This window comes from Nannospalax galili, unplaced genomic scaffold (assembly GCF_000622305.1).
Source record: "Nannospalax galili isolate Female #2095 unplaced genomic scaffold, S.galili_v1.0 scaffold1540, whole genome shotgun sequence".
In the NCBI taxonomy this organism is placed as follows: domain Eukaryota; kingdom Metazoa; phylum Chordata; class Mammalia; order Rodentia; family Spalacidae; genus Nannospalax; species Nannospalax galili.
The window spans coordinates 190980-202139 of record NW_008346083.1 but is presented as its reverse complement, the minus strand read 5'-3'; the positions used below and the strand labels follow the sequence as shown (position 1 = coordinate 202139).

At 43.4% G+C, this 11160-nt stretch overlaps 1 protein-coding gene across 1 annotated transcript in view; it reads right to left on the bottom strand.

Annotated features, from left to right (window-relative positions):
- LOC103741616 (protein FAM107B) overlaps positions 1-11160 on the bottom strand; it is an 81883-nt gene that overhangs the window by 42782 nt on the left and 27941 nt on the right. The gene's annotated exons all lie outside the window — the stretch shown is intronic.

Genomic DNA, 11160 nt, shown 5'->3' with positions numbered 1-11160 from the left:
TTTTACTAGGAAAGTTTTATTATGAAACTATAAAATTAAGCAATAATATCTACCAAAAGCAGATTTACTGATGTATCTGCTGCTTCAATTAAGCACTGATGACATTATGAACTTAGAATTATACTCCCACTGACATTGTAGTTTAATTAGAAAGTAATTATAAAATTATAATTTATAAAATAAACACACAGTATCCAAGACTAACATTTTAATATAAAATTTACCATCTTAATCTTTTTTATTTGAAAATTATATTTTTATTTCTGTCTTTACTCTGGTTTTATTTCACCTTATCCTTATCTTTTTCCTATTTTTTAAAATTTTGTTATTTTTATTGTATGTGTATGAGTGTACTGCCTGCACGTGTGTAAGTGCACCTGTGTCACGCAATGCCCAGGGAGGTCAGAAGAAGGCACTGGATCCCCTGGAACTGGAGTTATAGAGAGCTGTTAGCAGCCATGTGGATGCAGGGAATCAAACCTGGGTCCTCTGTAAGAACAGCCAGTGCTCTTAACCACTGAGCCATCTCTCCAGCCTCTATCCTTATTTTTTTAAAACATAAGTTCTATTTCCATCCAGTTAGGAAGAAATGAAACTTGTTTTCTCCTAAAATGCTCACTGCAGAGATGAAAAACTTCGACTGACTTGGAATAATTAGGCATTGTGTTTCCTCATTACATCTGTTCCTGAACCATTTTCCTTTCAATTAAATCAGCTTTGTAGCCTCATCCAAGAGAACATGTCCCAGTGTCAGACACACCAGGCCCAAGCCAGCTCTACCACCCCAGACTCCATGCCCTCAGACAGCAACCTGCCCATATGCACATGCACGTGGATGCACGCACACTCATGCACACACAGGAATGCATACTCATGTGCCTACATTTACATCACCAAAAAAGGCAATCCAATTAGGCTAGACATGACAGATCTTCAAAGCCACATACTTTCTTTCTCCCAAAAAGGGAAACAGGCAAAATCTGGTTTTTACTTGCCTATAATACAAGATAATAAGATAATCCCAAAGAAGCTTATGACCTACAGGAATCCACAGAAAGGCTTTCCCTGTAATGGGGCCCACTTCCTGGCTCTCACAACTTAGAAGTGACCAGGCACATACAGAAGTCAAACTGTGGCACAGGTTATTACACTGCCTTCTCAAGATTCAATTACCCCTCTCTCTCTCTCACTCACACACACACACACACACACACACACACACACACACACACATACACACGCAGTTTGACTAATTTAAATGTACTTAAATTTCTTTTAATAACATTTTATTTGTTATTTTTATGTTATGTGTATGAGTGTTTTGCCTGCATGTGTGTAAGTGCACCCATGTCGTGCAATGTCCATGGAGGTCAGAAGTGGGCATCAGATTCCCTGGAACTGGAGTTACAGATAGTTGACAGTCACCATGTGGGTGCTGGGAACAGAACCTGGGTCCTCTGAAAGAGCAGTCAGTGCTCTTAACCGCTGAGCTGTCTCTGCAGCCCCAATTGTACTTAATTTAATGTACTTCCAAAGGGTCCTTCTTATTGTCAGAACCAACTACAGTGCCAGCCAATGATTTGATATCAGAAATTTACGGTTGATAAGGCAGCCCATGTGACTCTTCCCTGATGTTCAGACCTAGAAGTGATGATTGCTGAGTTTCTGGATTATTCCCAGCTTGACCAGGACCCTGGGGCTGAAAATGGAAATACAGTAGTCAGCACTCAGCCTGCCAGATATCAGTCCAGGTCACACTATCGTTTTCTGCCCCAGCCCTGACCCACTGGGAGCTCTGCTCTAGACATCACAAAGCTGTGTGCCATTGCCGCACTCCACCGAAACCTGAGTTGTAACAGGGGTGCTATTACTCTTCTCACGAGACATGCATGACAGTCCTACCTTGACAGCTAAGTCTTCAGTGGAACTCAGGATAAGAATTCAGAAGGCCACCTCAGCACTTCTCAAAGACACCCAGGTACTAATCATTCTGTATCAAACAAGCAACATGAAAAAGAAGCATTCACACTGAAGTGCACCAAGCACTGACTTTCTTCCCATGGGATCCTCAGGGATGGCCCGAATATGTCCTCCAAAGCCCTGGCAGGGGCTTCCACTCTCTGACCCATCTGACTGGCCTGTTCCTTACACTTTGTGGCCTCATCTTGTTTCCTGTCCTTTAGCCACACTGGAGAACTAACCGAACTCTTACCTGCACACCCGCTGTCCACGGCCCTCCCACAACCATCCCCCATCCCAAGCCTCTCCCTATCATGGCTCCTCTTCACCTCACTTTCATCTCTCTCTACACAATTTCTGTCCTAACCTTCTTCCCCACTCTCCTAATCTGTAATACAGCTGGACCCTTATTATCTGACTGTCTTCTCTCTAAACACTAATATGAAGAAGGTCAAGGCCATTTCTGACTTAAATACTACTATCTCTCCAAGACAGAGAACACACTAAATATTCAATTGTCATTAGCTTTTGCTCTATTTTTGTGTGAGAGCGTGACTGTGCGCATGTGCATGTGTGTGGCGAGAGAGAGAGAGAGAGAGAGAGAGAGAGAGAGAGATGCTTATGTATGTGCTCCTATGGGCATGGGTATACATGTGCCACTGAATGCATGTGGAGATCAAAGGACAGCTTCGGGTATTGGTCCTCTCTCTCCACTGTTTGAAACAGGGTCTGTTGCTTGCTGCTGCACATACTAGGCTAGCTGGTCTGGGAGTTTCTGGGATTCTCTTGTCTCTGCTTCCCATCTCCCTATAGGAGCACTGAGATTCAGACACATGTGGTAGAGCATCTGGCTTGCCCATGGGGTCTGGAGATTTAAACTCAGATCCTCATGCTGTGGAGCTAGAGATTTACCCACTGAGCCATGTCCCTAGCCCTCAACTGGCATTTGTGAAAGTCATGACCTATCTAAATCAATTTTCATGTAGAAAAGATTCAGCTTGTTAGCATCTTTATTAGTTGTATATTGGCAGTAGTATAAAGAGTCTGTGCTGGTCTTGGGAAACATTCATTTCTATTCTATTTCTCCCTACTAAGTACAGGAACAGGTGCATCTGTGCATCACTGCAAACTCTTGCCTTAAAATGGGTTTGTTATTGAGCTGTTTGAAACTTGTAAATCATATTAGCAATGACACCTTGTTCCCCAGGTGGCCCACTGACACACTGCTCCCATTATCAGTGAACTTCTGAGTGCTTACAGTATTCCAGGCATCCTTTGAAACACTCATTATTCATGGCCTTTAGCCTTCTCAATGGTTACAAGAGAGGGGTGTTTGTGTTCTTACTGATGGAGGAGTAGGTGAGCTCAGGGGGGATTAGCAAGGTCATGCTGCCAAGAATTTTGAGAGAAAGAGTAAATTCATCTTTGGATCCCATCTACTTGAGTTCAGGTAACTTCCTCCCAGTACCTCTAGCTTGTCCTCACTGGTTCCCAGTGCTCTCTCACATCCCTGAACTCCCCCATTTATGGACCTTCACACTGTGCTTTGGAATTCACAGCACAGTTCATAATTACTTGCCTCCCCTGAATATGCATATACATTCAAACATACACACACACATTCATACTTCCAAAACTCCTATGTGCTCATCTAGCTTTGAGAACTGAGACGGTACTAAGTCACCTAATTAGATTCCTTCTCCCTGAGACATAAATGGGAAACAATGCCCTAGCCCTCCTAGAAATGCTAAGACCTAGAACTTCTAAAAACTGCTTGCTCATAAAGCAGTTTAAATTATTACAAAGCCAGAAAATGAACAAAATTAGATGGAAATTTCTAGAAGTGTCCAAGGATTATTAAACAGAAAGGCCAGCTGGCTAATCCTGATCCTGATTTTCCTAGCTCAGAGTGTAAAAGTTTATCCTGACTGTGTTTCTGGTGAAGGTAGGGAACATGGGAAATCTGGGGGTCAGGCTGGGTAGGGAGCTGAGCAAGGTTGTGGGGGGACACCTTCTAAATCTACTCTGTGGTACAGAAGACCACATAGGCTTCACTGCTGAATTAAAACAAAACAAAACAAAAAGCAGTAACAGCCTTATAATATGTTCTGCTGGGCATAATAAAAAGATGTCTGAAGAACTTGGGTTCTTAATAGTGTGTAAGAGCTAAACACAAAGTGGAGCCCCAATTAGCCAATGAAAAACATCAGAGAAGAAAGCCAACTACTGAATGGTGTAGGGACAGCTAAACAGTAACAAAATTACACACCCACCAAAGGCCATACTCATTTTATTTCCAGGTGAACCAACTGGCTTAAGGACACTAAAGGGGACTCAGACACTGTGGCCACAGCTACAATAGGGCCCATGCCACAGCATCACCATGCAAACACGGCAGGCTCATCAGAACTCCAAGAGCCATTTGGTCACTCAGCCTGACGCTGCAGACCTCCACTCCCAGATACTTAGGAGACTGAGCCCAGAGGATCACAAGGTCAAAGTGAGCCTGGGCTCGCAAATGAGTTGAAGGCTAACCTGGGTAACTTAGTTAGCAAGACCTCATCTCAAAATGAAAAAAAAAAAAGGAAGGGACCTGGAGATACAGATAGAGTATCACTCTGAATAAATAAATAAGCAAATAAATAAGCCATTTGCTCCACCACCTCATCTGTTTCCACCATTCCAAGGCAAAGCATACAAGCCTGTCATTCATTCATTTATCTTTCACTAAACTTGTGCTCTTACTCTCTGGGGACATAGTGGGGAACTGAACTGGCAGACCTGCCCACAAGGGGCTTTCACCCTAGTGCAGAAGATGCAAGTTCCCCCATCTCAAGTGGTACTTTAGGAAACAAAATCCTTAGAGTTACAGAAATTTAGTATTTCTTATAGCTTTACTCTTTTGAATTAAGAATAATATTAACTCCAAAAAAGGGGAGTCATCTAAGAATTTCACAATGCACCTTACTGTATTTAAGTCCCTTTATCTCAGAACCTCTATGTTAGTCAGATTTCTATGACTATTTCAAATGCCTGAGATGAATCAATTTCTAGTCAAAGAGAAAAGGTTTGTTTTAAAAAGGCTCACAGTTTTGGAGGCTTCAGTTCCCAGTCAGGTGGCCCCTTTGCTTTGGGGCCTGTGGTGAGGTGCACATCATGGAAGGAACACAGATAGGGATGAAGTCATCATTCACCTTGTGGCTGGGATGCAAAAGAGAGAGGACAGACCAGAGTCCCACAGTCCTCTTCAAATGCAAATCCGCAATGACCTAAAACCACTCCTTGGGCTCCACCACCTCTCCTAGCATGGTGGGCTGACAGGGCCTGTAGGGAATACTCCAGATCCAGACTACAGCACCTTCTTCAGTGGCCAGAGGACTTCCATGTTTCTCTGTGTAGTGTTGAATACAATGAACTGGCAAGAGCCTTCTCTGAATGTGGGGAGAATTATTCTAGTGTAAAATCTGTAGCTCCTTGTAGTTCTTTTACTGCTTCACACAACTCCAGATTACTAAATCTGTAACTACATACCCAAGCTCATATCAACTGGCGGCTAAACAGAATACAACACTTTCTACGTCAGAGCCTCATTCAATCAACAGGATTTTCTGTTGATTTTTGGTGCCCTAAATGCCCCACACCCTCTTTCTGGGTGACCAGACAGCCCAGACCCTAAGGTCCATCCATCAGTATTTTCACTCTCTTCTCCCTTCCCCTATTCAGAACAAATACCATGGCAGGCTTAGGGGTCTAAAAGATGAGCAAGAGTCCATATTAGGAATGTTTGCTCTTCTTGTAAAAACTAAACCAAGATCTACCTAAGACTAGTATCACACACTAATTAGGAACCAAACTGTTATCAATCAGAGGGGAAAACATAACAGTCAGAGTGAAAGTTCTATTTAAGCATGCATTGAGTAGGGTAGTAGGGTGTGGTCAAATAGAGCCAACACAGTTTAAGGACGACCCAGGATGACAAAGGGGCAAAACCAGCCTGACTGATTTAAGGACACATTTGATTTAAGGAAACAGAGCTGAGTAAACTGAGGAACAGTTGACAGTAGCTTCAAAACCCTACACAGCTCACCAATGATGTGGTCAGTAAAGGGTACCTATGGTTATGGGACCTTAAGAAGATGAAGGACATGATAGAAACTGTTTTAAGTACATGGATAAAATAGCTGCCTCCAACTTTTCTGATATGACCTCAGGCATGTAGCGAAAGTGACCAGGAACCAGATATGGGATGGACTTCCATGTTGGTCTCAACATCACAGGCAGGCAGAGTAAAGGTCCTTCTGGCTATGGTAATGCAATAAAACTAGCCCTCCTCAACCCTTAAGATCTGTAAGTCCTTCCAAGCCAATCTAATACATAACACAGTGAGGGACCCAAAAAACAACTAAGTGTAAAGAGTGGTGTCAAGTTTTTCAAAAGAAAAAATCAAGAATGTTCAGCTCGTAATAAAATTGGATGGATACCAAATTAGCAAATTTCCAAATGTAATGATGCAATCAAGTATAATATTTATGATTATTTTAAGCAGAGCTTCAAACGGTCTCTTAATGGAAAACGATATTAGAATATATAATTAGTAGTTTCCATCACAAAGTAAGCCAAGACTTTGGTAGCAGCTGAAGGAGAGACTGTAAACCCTGGGAGTCACTCAGGTTAGGAAAGCCACAGCAGAACACAAACACCAAGCTGTGGACATGACAATACCCTTCAGCTTTAACAAGGGTCAGATGCAAAGCTGGTTGGAACAAAGATGTTGTGTGGGTTCTTCAGACATCTTCATAATCACTTGAAGTGTGAGAACCATATATCAAAGAAATAAAAACACGATAAGGTGCTTGCTCAAAGTTCAGGAAATGACTGTCATCAGATCTGTATTCTTTTCCACAGAAGACAAAAGCCGAGGAGCAGCAATCTGTTAGGACAATGCTGCGTCAGGCACCAAGAACTGCCAAATGTCCTTTTTAATCCAGGAGGAAGCATTCCTGAAACCACTTCAATTTCCAGCCATAAAACTGTGGAAACAAAGAGGCAACGCACGAACACATACACCAGCAGCAAATGGCCCAGACACAGCTCAGAAGGCCCTCTCAAGCCCAGGTGATTTCCCAGTCATGAAGGCATTCCATGTCACTGTGGAACAGAAGTCATCTACCATGCTCCTGGAAGAAGAGACAGTGCCTGCCCGAGGCAGAACAGAGAGGAGAAAAGGCAAAGTCCACCTGGCTTCACGTGAACATTCAACTCATATCACTTCTTGCATTTCAAAGTTTCTCCACTAAATCAATGATCTGCTATCAAAATAAACAGGAAAAATAAAAATCTTAGCACAGTCATAGAGAGGTCACATTATTCTATTAAGTAAAAATTTGAGGAGGGAAAACTGTTTCTACTCCAATTAGAAATATTGAAGGTTTCCTCATAAAGTTGCCAATGGCTAAAAGGACCCGTTTAGCCAAGTGTGGTGGACCATGTCTTTAATCCCAGCACTCAGGAGATGGAGACAGTCTGGTATCTATGAAATTGAAATTAGACTGGTCTACATAGGGAGTTCCAGGGGCCAGCTTTGGCTACAGGGAGACCTTGTCTCAAAAAAAGACACTCCCCCAGTTGCCCTCCCATAAGCTGTGAACGAGTAGCCCCAGAGATCCCCAAAACAATAAAAGCCATTACCAATAATTGTTGGTTGTACACCCTAAGTGGACTGAAAAACCCTATTGCTGAAGACACTACTTGATGTGAGCACAGGAGCGGGAGAAATCAAGCTTGGACTAAGCTGAAAACTCCCTGCCACTGGATTGGTGGCTTTCATGGTGCCGGATGACTGGGGGAGAATCGTCCCCTATAATTCAAATCAATGATAGACCCCACATGTTGTACTACCAACATACCAAACAAGATGTTCCTGCTGGTGCAATAGTGGAGCATCTAGTGTATGTACAACCAGCAAATTTTTGATTGGATATAATGCCCACTCCTAGGGGTGGAACACACATCTGGTACTGTAGACCAGACCAAACCCCTGTGACAGGGGAGAACATAGGCCCCAGTGGGAAGCCACTGCAATTGTCTTGTCAGATGAATGTGATGCACCCGCTAAAGTACCGTCCAAGCATTTGTGTTTATACCCATAGGTTACGTTATTATAGCAGCCACTGTTTAGATGCTCTTTCTTCTTGCTGTTTGTGTTTTTATAGTAGATGGATTCTGACTGAAATGGGCCAACTGAAATGGAAAACTGATGGTGCAGAGACCCAAAAGTTTAGTGCCCTGCCACAATGGGAAGAAGATCATCCCACACCTACCACCCCCTCCAAGGCTCAGGGACTTTTGCAGAAGAGGTTGGCTGAAAGAATGTAAGAGCTGGAAGAGGGGATGGAGTGTTAACTGGAAGTATCCTCTGACCACTATGCCTACAAGCTATAGTCACACCTCCTTCCTACACTCATCAAGGAGTCAAGGGGGGAGTCAGTTACCTCTCTCACCCAATCAGTTGACCTTAGCTGAATGTGGGGGAGGGGCTAAGGATATGTAAGCCAAGAACACCGGGAGGCACCTCTCTCACCATTTTGTGTGGCTGTCAGGAAGTCATGGGATCGATAGTTGAGTGAGGACTTTCCAGTGCAGCAGTAAATGGGGAGGGGGGTGCTCACTCTTCTGCAAATAAACCCCCACCCTATGCTCCGTTAGCAAGCTCAATAAACTAGTTAGGATTTTCAAAAATGGATAAATAAAATAAATTTAAAAAGAGAAAATTTTAAAAGAGGGAAAAAAAGATCCCCCCCAAATTAGCTTAACAGGCATTTGAATTTCTCTTTAAAAGGAAGGGGGAGGCCAGACGTGGTGACACACGCCTTTAATCCCAGCACTTGGGAGGCAGAGGCAGGTGGATCTCTATGAGTTCCAGGCCAGCCTGGTCTCCATAGTGAATCCAGGCCAGCTGGGGCTACAGGGAGACCCTGTCTCAAAAAGACCAAAAAACAAAAGAAAGGGGGGAAAAAGAAACACAATTCTCCCATGACTTTAAAAGAAATGATAATCACACAAAGTAGGAAAACTGAAAAAATTTTTTAAAAACCCACATAAACACATCAAACATCTGTCTTTTGACAAAAGGGTTGCTAAAACAGGTTAGTGGAGAACCTGATTCAATAAAAAGTGAGATGGATTCTTCTTTCATTATGAAAAGAAAAATATAAACAAAGAGTATGGTCCAGGGCCAGGCAGGACAGACCAAGAGTTAGAAGGCAGAACAGACAATGGCCTTCACCTGTCTGTCTACCATCTCAGTAGAAAGATGAGATGGGAAAAATCTCAAAAATGAGATGGGAAGGGATGAAACTGGAGATTTAAGGCATATGGAGAAGGTTGAAAAGTCATTATGGAGAGTGAGAGGGCCAATGGGGAAAAAGATTTCATTTCAGGCAGCCCTGAGGCTCTGCTGAGGGGGAAAGAGAATCTCAGAGTTGTTGAAAGCCCAACTTTCTCCAGCTGGGCTCAGTCCTCCAGGAACAGGTACAAGTGGTGGGAATGAGACAAGCCGGCAGATGAGAGGATGAAAGAGTGCCAAAGGGCCCGGAAGTGGAACAGCACAGGCCTGGCTTATCAGGAGGAGCAGGAGGAAGAGGAAGTAAAGAGACCTGTGAGAGAAGAACCCTATTCTCCCTGGAATCACCTGCCATAACCGAAGCACAGAGGGCTCTATCCAGCAGGTCAGATCTCTGAACTTCACATAAGTGATGGGTCCTGCTACTAACAAGATCTACAACACTGACTTTTTAAGGTGGCCTACTCATCCCCATTTGAGATTGACTGTGTCCTGGGCAACTCTTCAGTCTCTAGACTGTGCCAGCGAACCCCAGTCCCAGGCAAACTGGGGCTGTTGGTCCCCAGCTGGGATTGCCACTAGAATCATGTAGTAAGCTTTAACAAACACAGATGTGAAAAGATTGCAATCCTGCACCCAAGTACTGAATGAACGAGGAGCTGTGACTAGCAGCAAATATAGTGAGATAAGCCTCATGGGAACTCGGAGTAGAAGAGGAACTATTACAAGGGCAGGGTTTCTACTTCCAGCCTCTAGACTGAAAGGCCCCACAGGGTGGGAGACATGGTACTCTCCACCAGGCTGCAAGGCTGGCAGAAAAGCAAAGAGCAACTTCCAGGTAGGATGTAGAGGGAGGAAACTAAGAACGACCATGGAACAGGAACAGAATATCCAGACCCAGGACAGGACACATGTGGACACGGGACAAAACAACACAGACATGGGCAGTAAAAGGGCACACATGGCCAAGCCAGGAAGAGGAGTAGGGTAGAAATGGTAGGAAGCACCAAGTCATCCTAGGAGGCAAGTCCCAGGTATATGGATGGATGGAGAAGCCATGGACACAAGTCCCAGTAGAAAGGGGACAGACAGAGTCAATGGGAGAGAGCACTATTCCACATGACTGGAAGGTCAGCTGCCAGCTGGTGATCTAGTAAACAGCATCTACAGGGAAGTGTATGTTCCTCAATGTCTATGGGACATAAAGTATACTTATATTTCAACACATTGGAAACTGCTATTTAATATAAAACAATGTGTATTTATCCTGAATGAAAGAAGTTATGAATTGCCTACAGCCTTGAGTGCACCCTTCTAGTCTGCATCTGGGTCCCCTTTGCTCTTGGAACTCAATTCTTAGATATCCACTTCACAGATCATTATCTTTGCACTCAAAATTTTCCCAATATTTTTTCCCAAGTCTCCTTATATCCCTCTTATTTCATTAAGGATGTGTGATTGATAACCAAATCCAGAAACTGCTCATTTATTTTCAGATCTAACAACTGCCAATAGCCTACTGGGTATGGTGGCACATACCTGTCATCCCAGACTGCTGCAAATTCAATGCCAGTGAGCTCTGTAGCATGAGATCCTGTCACAACAATAAAAAAATCAAGACCAAAAGCAAAGGCAATAACTAAGAGAGAAATAGACTGTACAGAAAAGATTCAAGTTATAGCAACCCTCTGGAAAGGAGGGCACTGCTGCAGAAGCTACAGACTCAATAACAAAACATACTGTCTCATCTAAGACTTTTTGCTATTATCAGATAGATAGATAGATAGATAGATAGATAGATAGATAGACATACATACGAGAGAGAGGAGAGAGAGGGGAGGGGGGGAGAGAGAGAGAGA